Here is a 26,606-nt window from a genome sequence, read left to right as displayed (position 1 = left end):
AAATGCCAGGATAATCTTTAGGGGGGGAAAAAATATTATGTCACCTTTGTCAATGATGCTACATAGAAGGTATGGGTTTGCCCTATTCGTAGCAAGGATGAAGTGCTTGACAAGTTTAAAAAATTCTTGGCATTGGCTGAAAATCAGATAGATAAGACACTTAAGTGCCTTCGCTCTAACAATGGTGGGAAATATGTATCCAAGGCCTTTCAGGCATTTTGTGATAGCAAAGGAATAAAGAGGGAGCTCATTGCCCCTCATAATCCGCCCCAAAATGGAGTTCCAGAGCGTATGAATCGGACCATGCAGGATAAGGTCCGTACGATGCTGTCTCATGCTGCATTACCCCATGGTTTTTGGGCAGAGGCTGTTATGACAGCCGTTCACTTAATTAATTGGCCACCAAACAGGTCTTTGGGGGAGGGGGGGTTTCCCAAGAAGCGTGGTCGAGCAAGCCATCTTCATATGCTCATCTGAAAGTGTTTGATTGCGAGGCTTTTGTCCATATTCGTAAAGAAAAATGCAACAAACTTGAGCCAAAGTTCTGTAAATGCATTTTTCTAGGATATGGTGACAAGGGTGAAATGGGGTATAAATTGTGGGTTCCCGAGAAAAGGAAAGTAGTACGCAGCAATGACGTTATCTTGCGGGAAGATCACATGCACGAACAGCTCGAAAAGACTAAGGAGGTCCGTAGGGTTGTATTTCGAGAAGAAATACCTTTATTACAGCAAAATGTGCCCGCTGTACAGTAGCAAATTCCTGCTGTAAATGAACCTATAAATGCAGAAAATGGTGCTAGAAATGATTAGCCAACTATTGCCCATGATAATGAGCCACCATATGTGCAAGAACAGCCACGACAGCAAGCTGTTAATGCTAATTGCAGGCTGAAATGTCAAGACAGCATGTTGAAAATGGAAATTTGTAGGAACAGCCAGCAAACAATGATCATTGGGTAAGGAGATCGTCTAGGGCTACTAGACAACCTGACAGATTTGTTCATGGTGCAAATAATGTGGCTGATTATGTCATGTTGACAGACTGTGGTGAACCACCTTGCTTCAAGGAAGCAATGAACAGACATGATAGCAAGAAATGGTATAAAGCCATGTTGTAAGAGATGGAATCTCTTGAGAAAAATGGCACTTGGGACTTGGTGCAGTTGCCTAAAGGGCAGAAAACCCTTCCATGCAAATGGGTTTACAAGATGGTCACTTCTGGTTCCTCACCAAAGTACAAAGCAAGATTGGTTGCAACGGGGTACAAGCAAGAGCATGGAATTGACTTTGATGAGATTTTCTCTCTCATAGTCAAGATGACTCTGCAGGATGATCATCAGTATGCACTTTGACAAGCTCAATGCTCTTGCTGTCAAGTACATCTCTAATGAAGTGGTACTTCATTTGTATGTGCTTTGTCTTTGCATAAAAGACACGATTCCGAGCTAGCATGATAGCACTCTGACTATCACAATAGAGAACAGGTAACTCTGTGATGCTAAGCTCTCCCACCAAACGTGAAAGCCATAAAGCCTCCTTGCATGCCTCAGTGGCAGCCACATACTCTGCCTTTGTAATAGACAATGCAACACACTTTTGTAGCTTGGAGATCCAAGAGACTGCTCCTCCTGTGAAAGTAAACAAATACCCAGAAGTGGACTTCCTCCAATCCGAATGACCAGCATAGACTGCATCCATAAAGACAACAACAGTTGCCTTTTGCTTCGCAAAACAAATGCACAACTCCTTTGTGCCTTTGAGATATCTTATAATACCTTTCACTGCATCCCAATGCTTCTTGCCAGAGGTTGCCATGTATCTGCTAACCACTTCCACTGCAAAAGGCAATGTCAGGACGTGTAGCAACCATAGCATACATTAAACTCCCAACAGCTGAAGCATAGGGTATCTTGGCCATTTCAGCCTTCTCATTATCAAATGTAGGCCTGTCCTCTACACTAAGTTTCACATATGGAGGCAATGGAGCCCCAATCGGAGAGGAGGCAAATTCAAAGGAGATTTTAAAGAAAAGATTTTTCCTTTTCTTTTTCTTTAAAGATGTGACGGGGGCTGTTGACCCTGTTTGACTGTGCCGCCACGTGCTGGACTTGTCCTGCCATGCAGCGCTCCTCCACTCGCGTAGTGTGGTCGTCGTCCGTGCAGCGCGCTCGTCAGCTATTACCCGCCATGCACCGGCTACTGCCCCCATCACGTGCTGGACCCACGTGCTGGTCGGTAACTGCTGATGGCGCCGTTGGTCTTTCACTCCACCTACTCGCTTGGCGCCGGTGCCCGTGTCATGCGCTGGACCCGCGTGCCGGTCGCCGACTCTGCTAATGGCACCGTTGGTCTTCTACTCGACCTGCTCACTTAGCGCCGCTGGTCCTCTACACGACTGCTTGCTGGGTCTTCTGCATGACCTGTGCTACACATGTCGTTTGCACATGACCTGCTCTGTCTCACTTGTCGAATGGACTTGTGTCAGTCCTACAACTTGACACTCCTTGGAAACGCGAACCTTGTAACCACTGCTCTGATACCAGTTTGTAGTGACGCGAGAGGCACGAAGATCGAGACAAGAGGTGTTCGTTGCGCGCAGAGAGACAGAGAGTACGAGAGAGAGCAGGGCAGAGAGTGAGCACATTTTTAGGTAGGATGACGAGTGTGTACCTTTAGGTTTTTAGATAGATATATATGTGTGTAAGCACAAGTGCTAAGGGTGTGTTCACACCCAAGCACATTTAAAGGCACGAGCGTCTTTATTCCCAACAGGTAGAAAGCTAAAATGCTTGAGAACTGAAAATAGGGGTGAGTTCACACCTACTAAGTTTAAGTATTTTTGTGACTTGCATGGAATCAAGAGAAAGCTTGCAACTCCTTATAGCCCTTCTTCAAATGGGGTGGCTGAAAGATACAATAGGACTTTATGTGAAAGAGTACAGTGCATGCTATCCATTTCTAATCTCCCTTATGAATTTTGGGAAGATGCACTTAAAACCGCGGTTCACATTTGCAACCGCTCTCCAAATAGGTCCTTAAATAATGGCATCCCTAAGGAGGTTTAGTCTGGCAAATCAGCCTCATATGACCATTTACAGATATCCGGTTATGATGCTTTTGTGCATGTTAGATATGAGCTGAGGAGTAAACTTGACCCGAAAGCCACCAAAGGCATTTTCATGGGCTATGGTGATGAGGGTGAATTTGACTATAAAGTGTGGTTACCACAATCCAAGAAAATTGTTCGCAACTATAATGTAGTGTTTAATGACAAAGTTGCTTAAAAGTACTTTAGCCTTTGATGAAGACATGAAAAATGTCAAATTTCAAAATTTACAACCACCTATTACTTCAAATGATGAGCCTCATGATGCTGTACCACAGGCTGAAACTGATAATCAGCCAGTTATTTTTGAGCCAGATGATGATGGACAGTAAATAGAAGCACAAGGAGGGCATGGACAACAAGATAGACTTGCTGATTATGAAAATCCAGGTGCTGGAAATGAAAATGAAGGTGTTGTACAGTATGAACAGGATGCTAAAGATAGCTTACAACAGCCAATAAATGCTGAAAATGACATACCTCTAGATGTAGACCCAATTCTTGAGAAAATAGATAATTGGGTACGCAAGTCTACACGCTTAAGAAGGCAACTACATAGGTATGACCTCTCTTTGCACTATGTGATGCTTACAGATGAGGGTGAGCCTCTTACATATAAAGAGGCCAAGTCATGCAACTTCAACAGTAAGTGGGAGCTAGCTATGCAGGAATAGATTAAATCTCTATATGCTAATGATATTTTGAATCTTGTGTCACTGCCCAAAGGAAAAAAGCCTCTTCTAAACAAATAGGTTTACAAAGTAAAGACAATTGATGGGAAACCCAAGTACAAGGCAAGACTAGTTGCCAAAGGGTATGCACAGAATGAAGGGATTGACTTCCAAGAGGTCTTCTCACCTGTTGTGAAGATGACTACTCTACGTGTGCTTTTTGCTCTCACTGTTGTATTGGATTTAGAGCTGTACCAAATGGATAAGAAAACAGCTTTTTTGCATGGTGACATTGATGAGATCTACATGAAACAACCTGAGGGATTTGTAGTTCCTGGAAAAGAGCAGTTGGTGTGTAAACTAAAACGCAGCTTGTATGGGCTGAAGTAAGCACCATGGCAGTGGTACAAAAAGTTTGACACTTTTATGCTTTCTCATGGGCTTACACACAACCACGCAGATCATTGTTTGTACATAAAAAAGGATACAAATGGCAACCCGTTCATACTTATTTTGTATGTGGATGATGTCAAAAGATGACGTGCCAACAAGACAGTAGGGTTTGCGGAGAGAAACATGGAGTGAACTCGACAAACATGGAGAAGAGAAGAGAAGAGAGACAAAACTCTGATGAATGGAATGATGAAGATTTGAATCATGGAGTGAATGTGATACAAGGGAATAAGGGTACCGTAGCACAAGGAAGATGATGAAGACAACCACGAACCACGAACCGCAATGTTCTCCTAAAGGGGTGTGAGGGTAGTGGAGAGGTTGGAGAGAAGAGGTAACGGACTAAATGAATCAGCTGTAAAGAATGAATGAGAGAGTGGCCTATAAATAGGCATAGTCAGTCTAGGATGGCGACCCTTTTTGGGGCTGCAAACCCTAAAGGCAAACCCTAAACTCAAAATGCAAAAACGCAAAAACGCAAACGCAATGCTACATGTTGAAGAATGCTCATGTAGCAAGTGCCACTTGGACAGTGTCCCTCGTGGGGAAATTGTTCAAGTTGCCTAAGCCCCCTAGTACAAAGATGATAAAAACATGCAATGCATAGGAGGAATGTCAGACTTTGTGTGGTGCCGAGAACCATAAGGATATGCCCGTACTCAATCATGGGAGGTGACTCCATGCTAACCAAGTGACCAAGGCAAGAAGAGAAGAGGAGGAAGATGTAGAGGATCCCTAAGATCCAAGATTTCTACCGGAAAGGGAACCTGCAATAAAGAACAATAGAGAGAGTGAATTGGAGAACCCGAAACACAACCTCGAGAGAGAAGCCACTAGCTTTGTGCATCCATGCTAGAAAGAATACGAAGGCCTCATCACTAAGTCACGACTGAACCTCCGAGGTCCCGATCTAGGTGGTATCGGAAGTTCCTGGGTATCAGTAGAAGAGATGATTGGTCAAAGACAACCACCCCAAAAAAGTAGATGATGGGTGAAGAACTTCATGTGGAGTAGGCTTCTCCTTTGAGGTGGGAGGTGGAGGGGCCCCTGCTGAAGTCGAAGAAGAAGTAGATGCTCCCTCTGAGGGCAAAGAAATAACATCCCCCTCTGAATCCCCCCTCTAAAGTTGATAGGGAATCCAAAAAGTCATGGATCACAGACTCTGAAATGTTTGATGACGAAAGAAGTGCCACCGATCGTGCGGAAGAAGGTATCTGGGGTGCCGAAGAGCTCCCAGAGGTAGCCTCTCGAACCTGAGTAGTCAAGGGTGGAGAAGGGTGAGACTCAGAATGAGTAAGAGGTGGGCAACAATCGTTGTCTCTTAGTGGGGCGGACTGGGTAGCCGAAGAAGAGGAAGGAGTCGAGCAACCACTGTCTCTCAAAGGAGCGGACTGACGAGGAGATGGTATCAAACTGTCTCTCAGTGGAGTGGACTACAAATCCGTAGGTCGTGGAAGCCATTGTACCTAAAAATAGGTGGGAAAAGACTATCGCGGGCATTGCGACGATCTCCAAGAGGTCCTAGCGCCAATCGATTCTCCATGTGCTCAAAAGGACTTAGTGCGCATTGGATGCGTCTTATTGCCTTGAGCATAGTACTCCGATAGCCGATATAAAACGATCTATGTGGCCCAGAAAGGAGAGGTGGCACAAGGAGTGCTTGGTGGAAGACGAATATACTCCGGGGGGTTAGGGAGCAAAGGTCGAAGTCAGCAAGCATAAAACTCTCATGAATGGAATGATGAAGATCTGAATCATGAAGTGAATGTGATACAAGGGAACAAGGGTGTCATAGCACAAGGAAGATGATGAAGACAGCCACAAACCACGAACCGCAATGTCCTCCTAAAGGGATGTGAGGGTAGTAGAGAGGCTGGAGAGAAGAGGTGACGGACTGAATGAATCAGGCGTAAGGAATGAGTGAGAGAGTGGCCTATAAATAGGCATAGTCAGTCTAGGATAGCGACCCTTTTTGGGGCTGCAAACCCTAAACGCAAACCCTAAATGCAAAACGCAAAAACACAAAAATGCAAACTGCGGGTGAAGAGTTTCTCAACAGATGATACGTTGCTAGCTCGGAAAAGAAAAACTAGCTTGGATGCTCTCAAAGATCATCTGAAATCAGCTTTCTCCATGAAAGATTTAGGGAATGCAGAGCATATATTGGGCATGAGGGTTCACAGGGATAGAACGCAGAAATTGTTGCTCTTATCTCAAGGGAAGTACATTGAACTTATCTCAAGAGAAGTACATTGAAAAGGTACTGGACAGATTTAACATGGCTAAAGCTAAGCCTCTTGGAGTGCCCTTACCTCCATATCTTAAGCTTAGTAAAGCCAATAGCCCAAAAGATGACATGGAAGCCAATGCTATAAAGGGAGTCCCTAATGTATCAACGTGTGGCTCTCTTAAGTATGCTATGGTCGCTTGTCATGAGGACATGTATTTTTGAAATCTCACTTAACATGTGGATTAATATTTAATCACATGGTTAAGTAAATGTTGCATATGTGGGGTGTAACTGGGGTTAGAGTAAATTTACGAGCCCGAGACCCGAGGAAATCACGGAATGTCAAAGGCAAAAGTTGTTATAAGTTATGCCACACAGATACTTGGTGGTATCTGACGCCAGTTGTTGGCCTAGGTCATTCATTTGGCCATAAGTATCAGTTGGTGACACAAGAGATGTAGCGTTTAATGGTACCTAACGCCAATCTGATGGTCAAAGATGGCGTAAAGACACTCGGGAATGGAAGTTGCCTAACCAATTTAATTATTGGTTAGTCTGATTATTTTTCAGGGCACCCAAATAATTATTAGATTAATTTTCAGTATTTAAAGACTGAAAATTAATATTTAATTATGAATAAGGCTGAAAAAACCATTTGGAAAGGCTGTCACTTGTCAAAAATGCCCATGCAAGACTAAAAAACGTCTTTAGAGGCTAGAGAGAGGCATTTTTAGTGTATTCAACCTGCAAGAGAAAGGGAGGAGATGTTGCTCATTTGATTTGCAACCATTGGAGGACCTTCTGAGGCAGCCAAGGGCTGAAGAAGACCAATCAACAACACGTTACAAAATCTACAGGCTGTTAAGACAGGGCAGCAGCAGTAAATGACTGATTTTCTTCAGTTCTTTGCATCTACAAGCTGTTGAGACAAGGCAGCAGCAATAAATGACTGCTTTTCTTCAGTTCTTCGCAAAGAAACTCTGCATTTTCTCTCTCTACAGCTTTCTCTCTCATCCCGGCAATGGAATCATGAAACCAGCCTTCCTCCTCAGATAGGGTGGTAAATCCCTAATTACAACTTAATTACAACAGCAAACAATAAATGCAAATCTGAAAATACAAATTTACCTACATTAGCAGGCAGGTGTGCCATGTGGCAGAGCTGGTCTGATCGCCACGTCAACAAGCAGTCGGATAGTACAGTCGGGTGCATTAAATGCAGCCAACAACATATATTTATCATTTTTTCTCAGGCTATTTATAGTCTATTTTCAGCACACACTTACAGAAATTCTGATCACTGGTTTCCAGATTGTTGATCGTTGAGATTGCCTCAAGGTTCATAGATTGTTGTTGAGAGTGGCTATCAAGAAGCGTGAAGATCTTCAGCAGCCAGCAGAAGAGTGCAGGTGAGTGAGAGTGACAGAGAGAGAGTATGATATAATTTTGGGTGTACCAACAATGTGTAAATGACTGATTTTCTTCAGTTCTTTGCATCTATAAGCTGTTGAGACAAGGCAGCAACAGTAAATGACAGATTTTCATCAATTCTTCGCGAAGAAACTCTGCATTTTCTTTCTCTGCAGCTTTCTCTCTCATCCGAGCAATGGAACCATGAAACCAGCCTTCCTCCTCAGATGGGGTGGTAAGCAGCCCGGAGCGTCAGTGAGGGCACCAGATCAGGCTGGAAACAGTGGCAGCACCAATGCCGGAATGAGAGAGGAGGGAGAGTGTGCTGAAATCTGCATAACAGTGTGTGGGACTGATTGGGGGGGGGGGGGGGGGGGGGGGTGGTGCGCTGCTATATATAGGCCCCCAGCCTCCAAACTGGCCGACCTGCCCAAAACTGGCCAACTGCACCAAAAAAAAGACCTAAAATGGCCGACTGCCACCCGAGAAGGAAATCCACAACAAAAACAGAAACACACAAACTGACAGAGCTCCTTTGTCTCCTGCCAGACTTTGACAGGAGCTCACAACCAAGAGATGACAGACTGACAATGAAATAGAGCAGGCTAACAGTTGGTACACCCGAAATTATGTCGTACTCTCTCTCTGACACTCTCACTCACCTGCACTCTTCTACTGCTGAAGATTTTCACGCTTCCTGATAGCCACTCTCAACAACAATCTGTGAACCCCGAGGCAATCTCCACGATCAGCAATCTGGAAACCAATGATCAAAATTTGTGAAAGTGTGTACTAAAAACATGCAACAAATAGCCTGAGAAAAAATGATAAAAATATGTTGTTGGCTGCATTTAATGCAGTCGACTCTACTATCCGACTGCCTGCTCACGTAGCAATCAGACCAGCGCTGCCACGTGGCACACCTGCCTGCTAACGTGGCACACCTACAAACTGTACTAAACTGCCAGCACACACAAATGACAAGAAATGCCATTCCAGGAGATGACAATCTCTAACACCCCCTCGGAGATCTTGGACAGGGCAAGAGGCTAAGGGATCTAGAGTGCTATCAAAGTAAAGCTTGTGGAAACGCCTTTATAAACAAGTCTACAAGATTTTCCTCTATCTTGCAATAGACTAGATCAATAGTCTCACCCAGAATCTTCTCCCAAATGAAATGGTACTAGATCTCAATGTGCTTTGTCCGAGCATAAAACACAAGGTTCTAGACCAAGGCAATGCAACTCTCATTGTCGCACTGTAGGACAATAGGACCTGTTGGGCAGCCAAGCTCCTCCAATAGATTGCAAAGCCACACTATCTCACATGTGGTATAAGACACCTCAGTCGAAGATAGAGTAACTCTGGGCTACTTCTTGCTGCTCAATGAAACAGCACCAGTACCTAAGTTAAAGCAATAACTAGTCGTGGACCTCCAATGATCCACATCACCAGCCCAATCTAAATTGCTCCATCCTACAAGTACCAAGTTTGCATCACCTGTACTTAATGGATAATAGATCTCAAGATCAGGGATCCCTCAAAGGAACCTCAAAATTCTTTGAGAAACCTACCCATGTACCATCTGGGTTTCACTCATGAACCCAGCAAGCACACCTACAGCATAACATAAGTCAACACGAGTATTGAGAAGCCAGATCAAGGAGCCAACCAACTGCCTGTAACACGTAGCATCCACCAAAGGAGAATCGGAATGAGCTGTAGCCTTCCAATTCGGATCCATAGGGGTCGTAGTAGACATACATCCCTCCATCTCACACGTACTCAAGAGCTCCTGCACATACCACTGCTGGGAAATAAAGATCCCCCCTGAACTTTGATAGATCTCATGACCAAGAAAGAAATGAAGAAGTCTCGTATTTGTCATCTCAAACTTCTCATAAAGTGCTATCTTCGTCTACTCGACTATGTAGGCATGATCACTTGTCACAATCAAGTTGTCCACATAAAGGACAAACAACACACAACCTCCACCTAAGGTGTGGACATAAAGCTAGGGGTCAGCCTTGGAACACCGATACCCCAATCTCTCTTGGAGGAACGAGTCAATCTTCTCATTCCAAGCACACGGAGCCTGCTTAAGGCCATAGTGGGCCTTCGTCAACCTGTACACCTTACCATTAGAAGAACCAAAGCCTGGAGGCTGCTCAACATAGATCTCTTTCAACTCCCCATTCAAGAAGGCAGACTTCACATCCAGCTGATAGACCGGCCATCTCCAATGGCTAGCCAAGACAAGAACTTTATAAATAGTAGCCATCCGAGATGTAGGGGCAAAAGTATCATGGAAATCAATGCTTGGGCATTGTGCAAAACCTTTAGCAACAAGGCCGGCCTTGTCCAACGTGCCATCGCTGAGATACTTGGACTTGAAGACCCATTTCACTCCAATTACCTTCTTATGAGAAGGCTTAGACACAAGGTACCAAGTGCCATTTAAAACCAGCCTTCCTTCCGTGGGTGGGTGATAATTCCCTAATTACAACTTAGTTACAGCAGTAACATTAATTACAAAACTAAGAAATGCAAATTAATTTACAATCTCGGACAATGGAGACCCTGTTGGCCCCAAAGTTGGCACTCCTTTCTATATTTATTTAACTTAATTGAAAAAGAAGTTGATATACAATGGGATTTTCCAAATCCCTTTCGGTATTCCAACTCCCCTTGCTATCCAAAATGACCAACAACTCTTCAAACTGATTTGCCCCTTGATTTGAGCAATCAATTGGCATTCATCCGCTTTGATGGAGATTAAAAATGCCCTAAATTTTTTTATTTGCTAGCCCATCCACTTGAATTTGCTAAAAAATACCTTCAGCCTGTTGAGGCTGTTGCTTCCAATTTTTAGCACTCTTCCCGAGACTGCTGCCAAACCCTAATTTCAGCTATCGATTAGGTTTTACAGAAGAGAAATCCGAAATTTCTCAATCTCTAGTGATCTCAATGCTGTAATCTTTGAACCAAGGCTGTAGAAAGCCTGGGAAATGAGAGAGAATATAGAGGAGAGAGAAAATTCAGAGTTTCTTTGTGAAGAACTAAAGAAAATCTATCATTTATTGTTGTTGCCCTGTCTCGACAAATTGTAGATGCAAGAAATCGAAGAAAATCAATCATTTATTGTTGTTGCCCTATCTCAACAGCCTGTAGATGCTGTCACCTGCTGTTGATTTGTCTTCTCCTGTCCCTAGCTGCCTCATAAGGTCCTCCAGTGCATGCAAATTTGACCAGCAGCATCTCCTCCCTCCTCTTGCAGGCTAAATACACTAAAATGCCTCTCTCCAACCTCTAAAGACGTTTTTCAGTCTTGCATGGGCATTTTTTACGAGTAGCAACCTTCCAAAATGGTTTTTCCAGTGTTATCTATAATTACATATTAATATTCAGTCTTTAAATAATAAAAATTAATCTGATAATTAATCCTCCAATGCCTGCAAATTCGACCAGCAGCATCTCCTCCCTCTCCCTTGCAAGCTGAATACACTAAAATGCCTCTCTCCAATCTCTAAAGACGTTTTTCAGTCTTGCATGGGCATTTTTGACGAGTGGCAACCTTCCAAAATGGTTTTTCCAATGTTATCCATAATTACATATTAATATTCAATCTTTAAATAATAAAAATTAATCTGGTAATTATTTCACTGACCTGAAAAATAATCTGACTGGCCAATCATAGTAACATGGAATGGGGAACGGGAACGGAGACGGGAACGGGAACGGGGGACGACTAAAAGCAAGAAACGGGTACGGGGGGTGAGACGCGGGAGGGAATGGCATACATAAATAGCATTTGAGAATGTATGCATGTGATATGGTGGATGGATGTGTGGACATAGTAATAGGGGATGCCCCATTTTGTAGCTTCCTGTCCTAATCCCATCCCCATGTTAGAGCCCCCTCTTATGGTAACAAGGGATGGCAATTTATTATTCTTGTCCCCATGGGCCTGTCCCTACTTCCATCCCTATCCCCAAAACCGGTCCCATGTTACTGTGTGGGTGAATGTATACTACCAAAGAATATACTAAAAAACCACCCCCTAAAAGACACCCACTCCAGTGAATACTACGATCTGCACAAAAACGAGCAAGCTCATTCGAAACAAATTCTCTGCATCCAATTGTAAGGTCTTCAATTTCCAACCCGGCCAGTTCTTCTTCAAGAGCAACAAATCCGTGAAGTTGGAGAAAGCCTCTGATTTCAACTTCAAAGAATAAGCCCATGTCATCTTGTTGTAATCATCCACTAGCATGAATACAAGCTCCCTTTAAGGGACTCCGTCCTTGTTGGTCCACAAAGATCAGTACAAACAAGCTCCAAGGGTGTTGAAGATTGCCTCGAGCCTTGCTTGGAATAGTGTCACGAGTTTGCTTTCCATGGATGCAAGATATACACGGCTGCTAGCTCAACACAATATCCAACAAACCTCGAACAAGCTGTCCCTTAGGCGCCTTCCATAGGTTTTGGTTCTTCTCAAAGAGCAACCAATCCGTAAAGTTGGAGAAAGCCTCTAACTTCAGCTTCAAAAAACAAGCCCATGTCATCCTGCTATAATCATCCACTAGCATGAATACAAGCTCCCTTTAAGGGACTCCGTCCTTGTTGGTCCACAAAGATCAAAAGAAACAAGCTCCAAGGGTATTGAAGACCACCTCGGGCCTTGCTTGGAATAGTGACACGAGTTTGCTTCCCACAAATGCAAGATATATACGGCTACTAGCTCACCACAATATCCAGCAAACCTCGAACAAGCTGTCCCTTAGACGCCTTCCATAGGTAATCATAGTTAAGGTGGCCAAACCGAGAATGTCAAAGCTTAGACTATGTCTGAGAGGTAAAAAGAAGAGAAGTCAATGCAGAAGAAGACCGTAACTTGTAGACTCCATTCCCTTCAAAATTTGAAGCAAGGACCTAGTGCAATCCATAATTAACAATCCGAAAGGAATCCACATCAAACTCAACCAAGAGGCCGAGGACGCAAATCTTGTGCACCGAAAGCAAATGGTATCCCAAGGCCGACATATCAAGCACCTCGGATGTATGGGCACTATCCTGCCCATCTAAAATAAGATGCATATTACCTCGTCCCTGAATAGGGATAGAAAACCTATCAACAATGAGAATTTGTATATGTGAAGGTCGCAAATGAGTAATAGTTGGTATAGAAGAAGTCATGTGCCAGGAGGAACCACTGTCAACGATCCACTCCCAAGTGTATGGGGCCATTAACACAACATCAGAAGCCTTCAGGGTCAATACCTCAACCACTTCTAAGTGGAGGAAAGCAGTTGATAAGGAAGCAACCAGCGCTCCGGAATCCTTTAAAGATTTCTCCTTCTTCTCCTTGTCCTTCTTCTCCTTGTCAAGGCAATCCTTCTTCCAGTGACCTGTCTTGCCATAGATGTGACAAGTCGACTCCTTTACCCTGTCCTTCTTTGATTTGTCCTACTCCTTTTTTTCATCCTTTCCCTCCTTCTGAGAGGACTGACCTATCAATGCCTCTGATTTAGAAGCATTGGTCCTTCAACTGCTCCTCTTGGTCCAAGACTATAGGAATCAACTCCTCCCAACGAAGAGGTCTTTGACTGCCCTGAGGCAATCAAGGCGGAATAAAAACCACTGAAATGAGGCAATAACTATAAAACAAGAGTTATCACCATATCCTTAAAAGTGACCAGAAACTTGATTCATGACAGTCATAAGATTATACATCTGATCAAGCTCAACCCATATCTCTCGAGCCATTGTCAAATGCTCTATATGGAATATCACAATTGTAATGCGTAAGAGAAATAAAAACAAGTGGATACGAGCATTTAGTTTGTCGAGTCGTGTTGGATGCGTGTTGATAGCTCCACCCTCACCCATGACATGATCCCTTGCTATGCCTCTAGCTTACCTTGTAAATACTTTGTTGCTATGAATGTGAGCTCTTGCCCTCAAGATGGGCCGTTCTGCAAACTCGTGTGCTTTCTTTAAGTTCCGTTGCGCATTTCGTATCATGTTGAGGTCGTACCATGACATATCGAGTTGCTAAAGTCGCAATGCAGCGTGGCGGATCTAGTGCTTGATGGGAGCTTGCATAGGGCCATAGAAGTGCCCCGCGGGGAATTCCAAGAGCCAGACCATCACACTTGCTACAAATGTGCCTGAGCCTTTGCCAACTTCAACTTATCACTTATAGAGAGCCTGGATCTCTCAAAGAAGGACGATGGATAGCCTTCATAATTAGCTCCATCAAATCATAAGACTCCAAAATGACAAGTATCATAAACCACCAGAAGCAGTAGTTCTCACCATCGAGCTTTTGATCTGATGAAAGAGCTAGTAACACGCACAGCTTCCAGTGCATGATCGCTTGAAACTTTGTCTCGGCCTTAGAAGACGTTGTAACCAGCCTTTCTCCTCGGATAGGATGGTAAATAACCTGATTAAGCACTATTTACAGCAATTAGCAAATTCACAAAACTGAAATACACACTTTACCATATAATCTTGGACATTGGACACCCTCTTAGCCCCAAAACTGACGCCCCTTTCGGTATTTATTTAACTTAATTAACGAAGAAGTTGATGTACAATGGGATTCTCCCAATCCTTTCGGTGTTCCAACTCCCCTTGTTGTCTTAAATGACCAACAAGTCTTCAATCCAATTTATCCCTTGATTCGAACAATCAATTGACCTTCGCATGCTTTGATGGAGATGGAAAATGCCCCAAATTCTTTGATTTGTTAGTCCCTCCACCTAAATTTGACGGTCTCACAACTTCCAATTTTTGGCACGCTTACCAAGGGTGCTGCTAAATCCTAATTTTTTATGTGCAAATTAGGTTTATATAAAAGAAATATGAAATTTCTCAACCTCTGGTGATCTCAATGATATAATCTTCAGAGCAAGGCTGAGAATGTTAAGGAGAGAGGAAATTCAGACTTTCTTCACGAAGAACTAAAGAAAATTTGTCATTTACTATTGTTGCATTGTCTAAATAGCTTGTGGATACAAAGAACTGAAGAAAATCAGTAATTTACTGCAGATGTCATGTCTCAACAGCTTGTAGATGTTGAACTTGCTATTGATTGGTCTTCTCCTACCCCTGGCTGCCTCAGAAGGTCCTCCAATAGCTGCAAATCAAACCAAAGCATCTCCTCCCTCTCTCCTCCAAGCTGAATTCACTAAAATGCCTCTCTCCAATCTCTACAGACGTTTTTCAGTCTTGCATGGGCATTTTTGACACGTGGCAATCTTCCCAAATGATTTTTTCAGCATTTTTTATAATTAAATATTAATTTTCAACCTTTAAATACTGAAAATTAATCTAATAATTATTTCGATGCCCTGAAAAATAATCTGACTAGTTAATAATTAAATATAGCTAGGCAACTTCCATTCCCCAGTGTCTCTATGCCATCTTTGACCATTAGATTGGAGTTAGGTACCATTAAACGCCACTTCTCTAGTGTCACCAACAAATACCTATGGCCAAATGAATGACCAAGGCCAACAATTGACACAAGATACCGCCAAGTACCTGTGTGGCATAACTTATAGCAACTTTTGCCTTTGACATCATGTAATTTCTTGAAGTCCTGGGCTCAAAAATTTACTCCAAGCCCAGTTACACCTCCCATGTGCAACATTCACTTAACCATGTGATTAAAAATTGATCCACGTGTTAAGTAAGATTTCAAAAATACATGTCCTCATGACAACCCTTCCCCTTAAAATCCTTGCAATCGTCCTCGATTGCATTGCCAAATGCATCAAAAGCAAAATAGTGGACTTGAATTTCTACAAGGCATCATAGTTAACACAACATTCCGCACTATTGCTCAACCATTCCATAAGCCCAACACATGCCGAAAATTACCAACCAATCATAACATGTCATAAGACTCACAAAGAATCTAAAAAAACATTACTAAATTATTATGTGATATGTCTATCTCTCATGAGCTCAACTCATCTGGCAAAACCAAACCATAGCATAGCATAACCAAGCACAAACCATGACTAAAACATCAATGGCACCATAACATATACTATTGTCCATGGAACCCAATAAACCATTGAAAACTAAGCAAAATCTAATCATAAACCAATCACTTTTGCTAACCTGAGAACTGATCACAAACAGCTACAATTGTCACCTCAAACTGATCACAAACTCATTGCACAAAACTTACCAGAATCAATGCAAAAACTCATGTAAAAATGCTCCGAAAAGTGACCGTAAACGGTTTTAGAGCTAATCCGAAATTGATCAAAATTTGATCATAAGCTGATAAAAAAGTATAGTTCCAATGTCCGGATGAAACTCATACTCATCTGTATACATCTCACAATGACAAGTATACTAAGTAGTGACCTCATGGCAAACATATTGTCAATGCAGTACCTTGGATGCATGCTGAATACATCTGAGATCCACTACATACGAGATTTGTTTATAACTCGAGGAGTGGAAGTGCTACCTCCCCCTTGAGCATCAAGCAATACTCTGGATCCTTGCTCTGCTGAACCTGGCAACAGATCTCGAACTAAAGTTGGCTCTAACTGAAAGGCATGTAGAAAAAGTTGCAACAACTAAGGATGGTCTGCCAATTCATCCTCTTCCATCCATTTGGTATCCATTGGTGAATAATTCAGAAATTTCACCAAGTATCTCCTCGAAACTTTACCTTTGACCTTTCTTTCCAAATGTGCCAGAATCTACTCAGGTACCAAAATCTCATCCAACTCCTCAACCTCAAGCTGAATTTCAACAGATATATCCTCTGACACATCACCATGAAAAGACCTCAACAAACTGATATGAAAGGCATTGTGTATCTGCCAATGTGGAGGTAATTTCAGCCAATATGCCACATCGCTAATCTTCTCAACACTTGGAAGGGTCACATAGTATCTCATACTCAACTTCGGATACAATCTTTCTCTTCCTTTCATCTTCTTCAGCCTTGCCTTTTCAAAATGTAGCAATATATAATCATCCTTTGCAAATTGTAAAGCACGTCTGTGGCAATCAGTTGTCCTCTTTTGCTTTTCTTGAGATCTTAGAAGTGCATATTTTATCTTTGCATAAGCTACATCCAAGTTTTCCATATAACAATCAGTCTCAAAGATCTTATCTTTAGTTTACAGAATAGATAGTACCTTCTTAACACCCTCAACTACCTCAAATAGAGTTTTGCTTGTAGAACTATACATTGTGTTGTAAGCAAACTCAACCAAGGGCAAATACTACTCCCACTATGTCTTGTGGTCTGAAACATAGCACCTTAAAAGATCTAACACCAAAATTTGCTTCCTTAGACTGACCATCTGTCTGTTGTTAAAGCTCGTTAGCTTATCATTCCCTGGACAAGAGCAGTAGATACAATAGTCAATTGGGAGGCAACATGTGAAAGAGGATGTGGCAATTAGACAACAGTCTGCAGCAGTCCGCTACATTAAACTTGCATTATTTTTCGTGTTTTTCTCAACCTATCTATAGGCCCTGACTTCAGCAGTCTTTATCAGTTGGTTTTCATGGATTTAGGCTGCAAACCGTGGAGACTGCTCTTGGGATTGACGGAGACTGGGATCTTTAAGGTGGAGACGTACATAAATATTCTTTGTATCCGTGTATATTTCTGCATCCTTGTACAACATTCTTCACTACAGATTTTTTGTGTTTCACTCACACACACACACACACACTCTCTCTCTCTCTCTGTGTGTGTGTGTGTGTGTGTGTGTGTGTTGGTCATTCGCTTCTGTATCGCTTCACTCTAACATGGTATTAGAGCATAGAAGGACTGATCTAGGGTGGACCTAATTGAAGAGGAGATTTCAGAGCGACACAAGGTTGCGCTTTCAGCGTTCAAGTACGAGCAGGCGGGCTGCGCATCACAACAAGACTAAGGCGAGCGTGGGCATGTGAGAGAGGAGAAGATTTGCTGAAGCTACTACTCGTTTTTGGCGTTAGAGAAGTAAGAAGGCTACGTTTTGGGCCTTCAAGTCCAGATTTTATCTTTTCATCACCTCCGCTGGTGAGTGAAGAAGGAGCAGGACAAGTGACTAAAAGCACTAATAGGCTGTATTTTCACAGTCAAAGGGGGGGGGGGGGGCTGCTCTTTCTGTTTTGTGCAGGCATTGTAGGTAAAGATCTCTTTTGAGATCGAAAGTGAGTTTGAAGCGATCATGGACCGGAAGGTACCCGTCTTACTGTCTCTTTCATTAGATCAAAGGCTCGATGGTAGAATAACCGCATTTGGCAGGTCATGACTCATGATGCTGGCCATTTTGGAGTCCTATGATTTGGCACAGTTTACAGAATGCTGGTACCATAGTTGTCAAGTACGAAAAGTACAATACGGTACGGTACGATAAAATATGGTACTAAATGGTACCTTAAAATTTTATAAGGTACGGTATGATATTAGTACAAAAAAAATAACTTTATTTTTTTAAAAACTATAAATAATAGAACACATGTTTAAAGTGAAACTAGCCGGGCCATTACAAAATATATTGAATACATGAGGTAAAAAGCCCTCACAATCACATGCGAGCAGCAAACATGCGGGCGATGGTACAGTGTACTGGATACATCATACAATCATCAATGAGTGAAACTAGATACAAATATCAGTGATAGTACTAGGTAGATACAAAAAGGTGAGACTCGAGAGAGTTGAAGCCTAGAGGCTAGGATGACTCATGACGCATCACTATCATCAACATCATCATCTGAGTGCTCATCAAGAGAGTTTGAAGATGACTCCTCATCACCGAATGATGAGGCACTCTCATACTCATCCTCACTGATAAGGTTACCATCATCATCAAATGATGCCTCCCTAGGCAATGACGGTCTAACTGTAGGCAAGGAGGGAAAGTCATCATCAGGGACTGGACGAGAGCTACTAGAGCCCCGCCTCATATATGTCTGCAAACCACCTGAACCACCCCTCGTCGATCTCGGAGGGTGCCGAATGACCATGCCCCTGCTGGCAACTCGAACTCCCCACCCACGAGCACGTTGACTACGAGTGTCACAAGTGTCTGCTGCTATGAGCTCTCTATAGAACTCTGCAAAGATCTACTCCTCCTCCTCATCGACCTCTTGATGTACACTCGCAAGAGTGTCGCCCGTCAACTTGAATGTATCAACATTCACCTACCCAATGCACATAAGATAATAGATTATAAATACTAAATTGTTGAGTATAATACTATAAAGTAACAAGTTGAAACCAACAAATTTAAAAATTAAACTTGACTTATCATTTTATGGTTAGGTGTTTACTTGCTTTGGACTACCTATACTCATCATGGCCTTCATCATGCCCAAGTTAGTGCGGCAGTAGACTAGCCGCTCTAATTGTCGTGTACTAAGACGATTGCGAATCTTCGTGTGAATGAGAAAATAGGCACTTCAGTTTCTCTCACATGCACCCGAAGAGCAATCCTGCGCAAGGACTCTCATGACCAAGGGCTGAAGAGTCTCCATCACATATCACAAATTTTGCCACCAAAATAGAGGCTTTACAAGTGACTCTCTTCTCCAACAAGTGGGAGAAGAAAATGCCACATGTCCTCTCTAATCTACATAGCATCCAAGCTCCTCTAGGACTGTGTTGTGGTCATCTATGGGGACCACACGAGTCAAATATGCAAGCTGATCTGATCGGAGCTCTCTGTCATCCATGATCGCCGGCGACTTGTAGGCCGGATGCACCAATGCTGCAAAACCAAGGATGGGCCTATGCATCCATGCCCATCTCCTCTCTGCTATCTCTATGATGTATCCACGCTAAGAATCTGTGACCATCGTGCAAGCCCATACCTCCACCAATGCCGCTCTAAATAAGTGAACAAGAAGGCCCATGGTGGACCCCTCGCAATCAGTCATGTGCAATACCCTATAAAAGGGAGTCACGACAATCATAATGGCTCGGACTTTTTGCCAAAACTGCTCATCAAGGCACAGCCACTGCATGGCTTTCGCCTCCTCTGTCTCATGCTCATCCCACTCATTCCATAGAGTGGACACCATTGTTTCGCGTAGGGCGGACCGCACCTTATAAAGCCGCTCCAACAATAACAACATATAAGCAAACCGAGTTGAAGAAGGCTTCTTCAACTCAAGTTTGCTATGCTCGTGATACATCGGAAGCACCTTCACCTTCACCGTGAAGAAGGTGACAACAGATATAGCCTTGTGTACCACCCTCTTCACCCATTTTAGCTTCCCAATGTCCTCCATGAGCAAGTCCAAACAATGACTTGCACATGGAGTCCACATGATCGAAGGAAACTCGGCCTCAAGCAAACGGCCCATGCGCCGACAATTGGATGCATTGTCGGTCACAACTTGCACCACATTCAATGGGCCCACCTACAAGCACATCATACATGGCACAAATTATAAAAGCTTCAGCCTTTGGGGAGAGATGAATCATGAATCATGACTTGAAAATTCTAATTATGATTCATGAATAATGAAAGCAACTTTAAAAAGACAATGTATACCTCGATGATAGCTTGTTAAATGTGGCGGTAGATAAATGGGCCCATCGTTTTTCTTCCCCTCTTGCCAGTGTCTACGGCCTGCAAAAAATATGTGCCAAGTGGACATGAAACGAGTATGTTGATGATACCCTGTTTCTTATGGTCACATCATCCATCGGTGAGAATGGAGCAACCGTATTTTGTCCATGCGGCCCAAATAGGATCAAGGGCTTTATCAATCCTCTCCTTCTCTTCATCAATCTTCTTCGTCCTCATATCATTGTATGAGACACCGCTCCATCCTTCACATGGGCCCACATTGGCGATGGTTCTCACCATCTTCTTCCATTGCTCATGCTTTAGGATGTTGAATGGAAGATTGCACTTAATCACTGTGCGTGCAATCTCAACATCGGCTTGTCGTTGCCTTTCTCTAAGAAAGGCAATCGATCCACATGTATGACCGGGAGCTTGAGAGAGAGAGGATTGTCTCTCTAGTACTACATGAGCCTCTAACCTTTGCCTTTTGCCAATGCTGGAGCCCAAAGCGGATGTGGAGTCGGCACCACCAATGGTGGAGGCCTCACCCGCATCGGTCGAAGATAGGCCTACATTTGAGACTTCCTCATGAGTAGACATAGGTGTAGATGCTACCGCCGCCGATCCGCCACCTCCTCCTCTAGTAGATCCCCCTCTCATCTTGGCGAGAATCTCGTCTACAATGTGTTGAGGGATCGACTTGCACGGAGCGACTTGGCCCCCCATCTTGGAAAGATGTTGGAGAAGCCGGGTCGCACCACTTGTGTAGCTCTTCCTGCAATACTTGCATATCCAATTGTGGGAGTTTGACTTTTCTGTGTCCCTCTCCACATGGATGGTGTGCAAGTTGAAGGCCTCATGCTTCTCGCGTGTCATGGTGCTGAGGCGAGGCTAGAGGCCCGATGAAGAGGAGAGAGTCGAGACTTGTCACTCTGATCGGCGGTGATACTTGAAGAGGGAGGGGATGGGGGAAAGAGAAGAGAGTGAGATGAGAGGGGATCAAGGAAACTTGGAAAGTTGGAAGAAGAACGAACTTTGAAAAGGGAGAGGATGGGAGGAGGACTCAAGAGAAAAGGGGAAGAGGAGAGAGAAAGAGGGAGCTTGGAGGAAATGGAAGCTTGATGCATCCTTGGAGTCTTGGAGACAAGAGGGAGGGCTGAGGAGAGAGTCGAGACTTGCAAGAGTGTGTGTGTGTGTGTCGTAAATGATCAATCGTGCACAGTTTGAGCCTTTTTCCCTAGCCCATCGCATGGAAACTCTCTGGATAGCTCGCCTTGTCCCACAGGATACGTGGCCAAAACATGTCTAAAATCTCGTACGAAACAATACGAAACAGTACAAATACGTACCGTACAGTTCGTATGGTACGAACCTGTCCATTGGACGTACGAGTGTAACCCTGGCCGGTACCTTCTTACCACCCTCAACCACCTCAAATAGAACTTTGCCCATAGAACTATGCACTGTGTTGTAGTAAGCAAACTGAACCAAGGGCAAACACTACTCGCATTGTGTCTTGGGGTCTGAAATATAGCACCTCAAAAGATCTAACATTGTGGAATTTGCTTTCTCAGACTAACCATATATCTGCGGACGGAAGGATAATGAGAATCTCAACGTTATACCCATATTCTCAAACAATCCCTTCCAAAATAAACTGGTCATCTAGGGATCTTAATCACTAATGATTAACTCTAGCATACCATGATACTTAAAGATGTGCTGCAAAAACAATCGTGCCATATGATCAATCTTTATTTTCTTCCTCACCGGAATGAAATGGGTTCGTTTGCTAAACCTACAAATGATAGTCTATACCCCATCATTCCCTGTAGGTGTCCTTGGAAGCTCAAAAATAAAGTCCATTGCAATGCTCTGCCAAGGCCTATCTGGAATAAGCATGGGCTACAACAAACCCAGTATCTTTTGCCTATCATGATTTTCCTTTTGGCATACAATGCATGTCTTAACAAACTGTTCTACATCATGTCTCAAAGCTAGCCAATAAAAGAAATGCTCCACTGCCTTGATTGTGGCATCAATATCTCTATGTCTTGCATACAGAGGAGCATGACTTTCAATGATAACTCTAGGTCTTAACTGTTTTGTGACACACAATCGTCCATGCATCATCCGAAATCCATCTCTTAGCACAAAGTGTTAATGACTTTAGCCATTGCAAAGCTGATCATAAACATTAGCAAAGTCTAAATCGATAACATATTGCTCTTTCATGGCATCCAACTCAATGTGATAAACCATGCTGACTGCTAAAATTTGTGGCTTATGTGACAAAGCATCAACCACCATTCTTTTTATCATCAATGTGTACAATCTGAAATGAAACATAGAGAGAAAATTTACTCATCTTATATGCTCCTCTAATAACTTTGTCTACGTTAGAAAGTACCTCAAAGTTTGATGGTCTATCTGCACTGTAAAAACAGCCCCCAACAAATAATCTTTCCACGTAGACAGTGCATGAATTGCAACCAAGAGCTCTTTCTCATAGACCTGCGGATTCTTTTCTACACCGTAAAGAATTCAGCTCTCATTAGCCACAACTCGGTCGTCGGCATAAAAACAGCCCCAACGTTATTGCCACATACATCACATTGAACTATGAATGACTTCCTTAGATTGGGCAACACAAGCACACGATCTAAAGTCATCTTTTCCCAACTTTTCAAATGCTGAAATTTACACAGCTATCCATCTAAATGGCACATTCTTCTTACATCAAAAGACAGGACCAGCACTGTAATGCATTCCCTTTCAAGAAAGTGGTTGCCTTTCGAATCTTGGAGGGCTCCATGAAGTTCCCCCATGAATAGGCTCCATCAAACTACTGAATAAAAGTCAAAGCTTTCAATCTATCTTGTACACCACTGAAAGACTCAAACTTCACTGCTTTTCCATCTCATCATAGTCTTTTACTGCCCCTTTGGGTCTCAATTTGTCATACAATGGCTGCTGTAAAAAGGATGTATTTGCTGAATTTACATTAAAACCAATTGTTTCATTTCATTAGTATATTTGGGAGCTTCAAATGAAGGGTTTGGCACAATCTTTGGTGCATCTTGCTGTCTTGAGGTGTAAAAGATATCTTCTTCTTCTTGCCTTTGATGTCCTTCTTTGTTGGAGCATTCAAAAATCGGGTAAATTTACCATCCTTTGCCAATTTAGCAAAGAGATTTACAGCTGTCCTCATCCGATTCTTGAACTCATCATCAAATTCCTCTTCACTTTGCTTGACATTAGCCTCCTCATGCCCTAAAGCCGCACATCTTGCCCAATAGCAACATTTTGAGCTTGTTGTCTATGGTCTGAGCCTTGTGCAAGGTCAAGCATTGCACTTCCTTCATTCCATGTTCATACTAAGAGGCATCATCACTGCTTGCGTCCATCTCACTCTATAAAGAAATATTGTTGTAATTTCTAAGTTGAGAGTAAAAATCAGCACTAGCACAAAGCCTTGGCTTATAATCACATGCGTTGAGCCCACCGAATCAAGGGATTGAGTGATATCCCAGGAATGGAACCATGTTACTAGCCTTCTTCCTCGGATAGGGTGGTAAATAACCTGACTAAGCACTATTTACAGCAATTAACAATTTTACAAAACTGACATACACACTTTTTCATATAATCTTGGACATTGAATACACTGTTGGCCGAAAAACTGGTACCCCTTTCGGTATTTTTTTAACTTAATTCAAGAAGAAATTGATGTACAATGGGATTCTCCCAATCCCTTTCGGTATTCCAACTCCCCTTGCTGTCCAAAATGACCAGCAAGTCTTCAATTTGATTTGCCCTTGATTCGGGCAATCAATTGGCCTTCACCCGCTTTGATACAGATGGAAAATGCCCCAAATTCTTTGATTTGTTGGTTCCTCCACCTAAATTTGATTGAAAACAGCTTCAGCCCTATTGAATCCAAGTCTTAGAGCTTCCAATTTCTAGCATGCTTACCGAGGTTGCTACTAAACCCTAATTTTTACTACAGATTAGGATTTACAACAAAGAAATCTGAAATTTCTCAACCTCTGGTGATCTCAATGCTGTAATCTTCAGAGCAAGGCCATAGAAAGACTGAGAGATGAGAGAGAATGTTGAGGAGAGAAAATTTATACTTTCTTCGGGAGGAATTGAAGAAAATCTGTCATTTACTACTGTTGCATTGTCTCAACAGCTTATGGATGCAAAGAACTGCAGAAAATCAGTCATTTACTGTTGTTGCTCTATCTCAACAGCCTATAGATGCTGTGACTTGCTGTTAATTGGTCTTCTCTTGCCCCTGGCTGCCTTGGAAGATCCTCTAATGGCTGCAAATCAGACTAGCAACATCTCCTCCCTCTCTCTTCCAAGCTGAATTCACTAAAATACCTCTCTCCAACCTCTAAAGGCTTTTTTCAGTCTTACATAGTCACTTTTAACAAGTGGCAATCTTTCCAAATGGTTTTTCCAACATTATCCATAATTAAATATTGGTTTTCAGTCTTTAAACACTAAAAAATAATCTAATAATTATTTCAATGGCCTAAAAAATAATATGATTGGCCAATAATTAAATTGGCTAGGCAACTTCAATTCCAGAGTGTCTTTGTGCCATCTTTGACCATCAAATTGGTGTTAAGTACCATTAAACGCCACTTCTCTAGTGCCACCAATTGACACTTGTGGCCAAATGAATGACGTAGGCCAACAATTGGCACCACATACCACCAAGTACCTGTGCGGTATAACTCATGGCAACTTTTGCCTTTGACATCCCGTGATTTCCTTGGGTCACATGCTCAAAAATTTACTCTAACCCCAGTTACACCTCACGTGTGCAACATTCACTTAACCATGTGATTAAAAATTAATCCACATATTAAGTGAGGTTTCAAAAATACATGTCCTCATGACATACATCTTCACCTAAAATGCCTACACAAAACACCAAAAACAGACCCCCCTATATGACTGTGTGTATGCAACCTACTAGGGCTCTTCTCCACTCATCTCGCTTCTTCTTCACCCTCTGAAGGCGATGGACAGGTAAAATCTACATTGTAGGCCCAAAAGGCAGCCTTCTTCCTTTTGAACATCAAAAATCAACAGTAGCTTCAGCAACTCTGCTCTGCTTCTTTCTCGCAGGTCCATGCTCGCCTCAACCTTGTTCTGATGCGCAACCTTCCTGCTCGCCCTTGAACGCTGAAAACACAGTCTTGTGTCACACTGAAATCTCCTCTTTAAGTAGGTCTACCCTTAGTCAATTCTTCAATGCTCTGATACCATGTCAAAGTGAAGCAGTGCAGAAGCGTATGATCAAGACAGAGAGTGAACAAAGAGAGAAGAGAGAGAGAGAGAGAGAGAGAGATAGTGGAACACAAAAAATCTGCAATGAAGAATGCTCTATAAGGAACCAAATATGTACACGGGTACAAAGTGTATATCTGCATATGTCTCCACCTCGAAGATCTCACAATCTGTGAACCTCGAGGCACTCTCCACGATCAACAATCTAGAAATGTGTGATCAAAATCTGTGTAAGTGTGCGCTGAAAACAAGCAATAAATAGCCTGAGAAAAAATGTTAAAAATATGTTGTCGACTGCATTTAATGTAGCCAACTATAAAGTTGTTATAAGTTATGCCGCACAAGTACTTGGTGGTATCTAGTGCCAGTTGTTGGCCTAGGTCATTTCATTTGGCCACAAGTGTCATATGCTAACACTAGAGAAGTGGTGTTTAATAGTACTTAACGCCAATTTGATGGTCAAGGATGACATTGAGACACTCTTGAATGAAAGTTACCTAGCTAATTTAATTATTGGCCAGTCGGATTATTTTTCAAGGCAATAAAATAATTATTAGATTAATTTTCAATATTTAAAGACTGAAAATTAATATTTAATTATGGATGATGCTTGAAAAACCATTAGGGAAAGCTACCACTTGTCAAAAATGCCTATGCAAAACTAAAAAATGACTTTAGAGGTTGAAGAGAGGCATTTTAGTGTATTCAGCCTGTGAGAGAGAGAGAGAGGAGATGTTGCTGGTCTGATTTGCAGTCATTGGAGGACCTTCTGAGGTAGCCAGGGTTAGGAGAAGACCAATCAATAGCAAGTGACAACATCTAAAGGCTGTTGAGATAGGGCAGCAGTAGTAAATGACTAATTTTCTTCAA

The 26,606-nt window shown here is 42.6% G+C and overlaps 1 protein-coding gene and 1 pseudogene across 1 annotated transcript in view; both read right to left on the bottom strand.

The window, feature by feature from the left end:
- The window catches only part of PTAC5 (plastid transcriptionally active 5), a 96,309-nt gene that overhangs the window by 14,769 nt on the left and 54,934 nt on the right, over positions 1-26,606 (bottom strand). The gene's annotated exons all lie outside the window — the stretch shown is intronic.
- On the bottom strand, positions 18,595-21,305 carry LOC148026481 (uncharacterized; annotated as a pseudogene).

Source organism: Lygodium microphyllum, chromosome 13 (genome assembly GCF_053477565.2).
Source record: "Lygodium microphyllum isolate KBCC chromosome 13, Lygodium_microphyllum_v1.1.10, whole genome shotgun sequence".
Lineage (NCBI taxonomy): Eukaryota > Viridiplantae > Streptophyta > Polypodiopsida > Schizaeales > Lygodiaceae > Lygodium > Lygodium microphyllum.
Note: the sequence above shows the minus strand (reverse complement) of the source record. Positions and strands in the feature narration are given on the sequence as shown.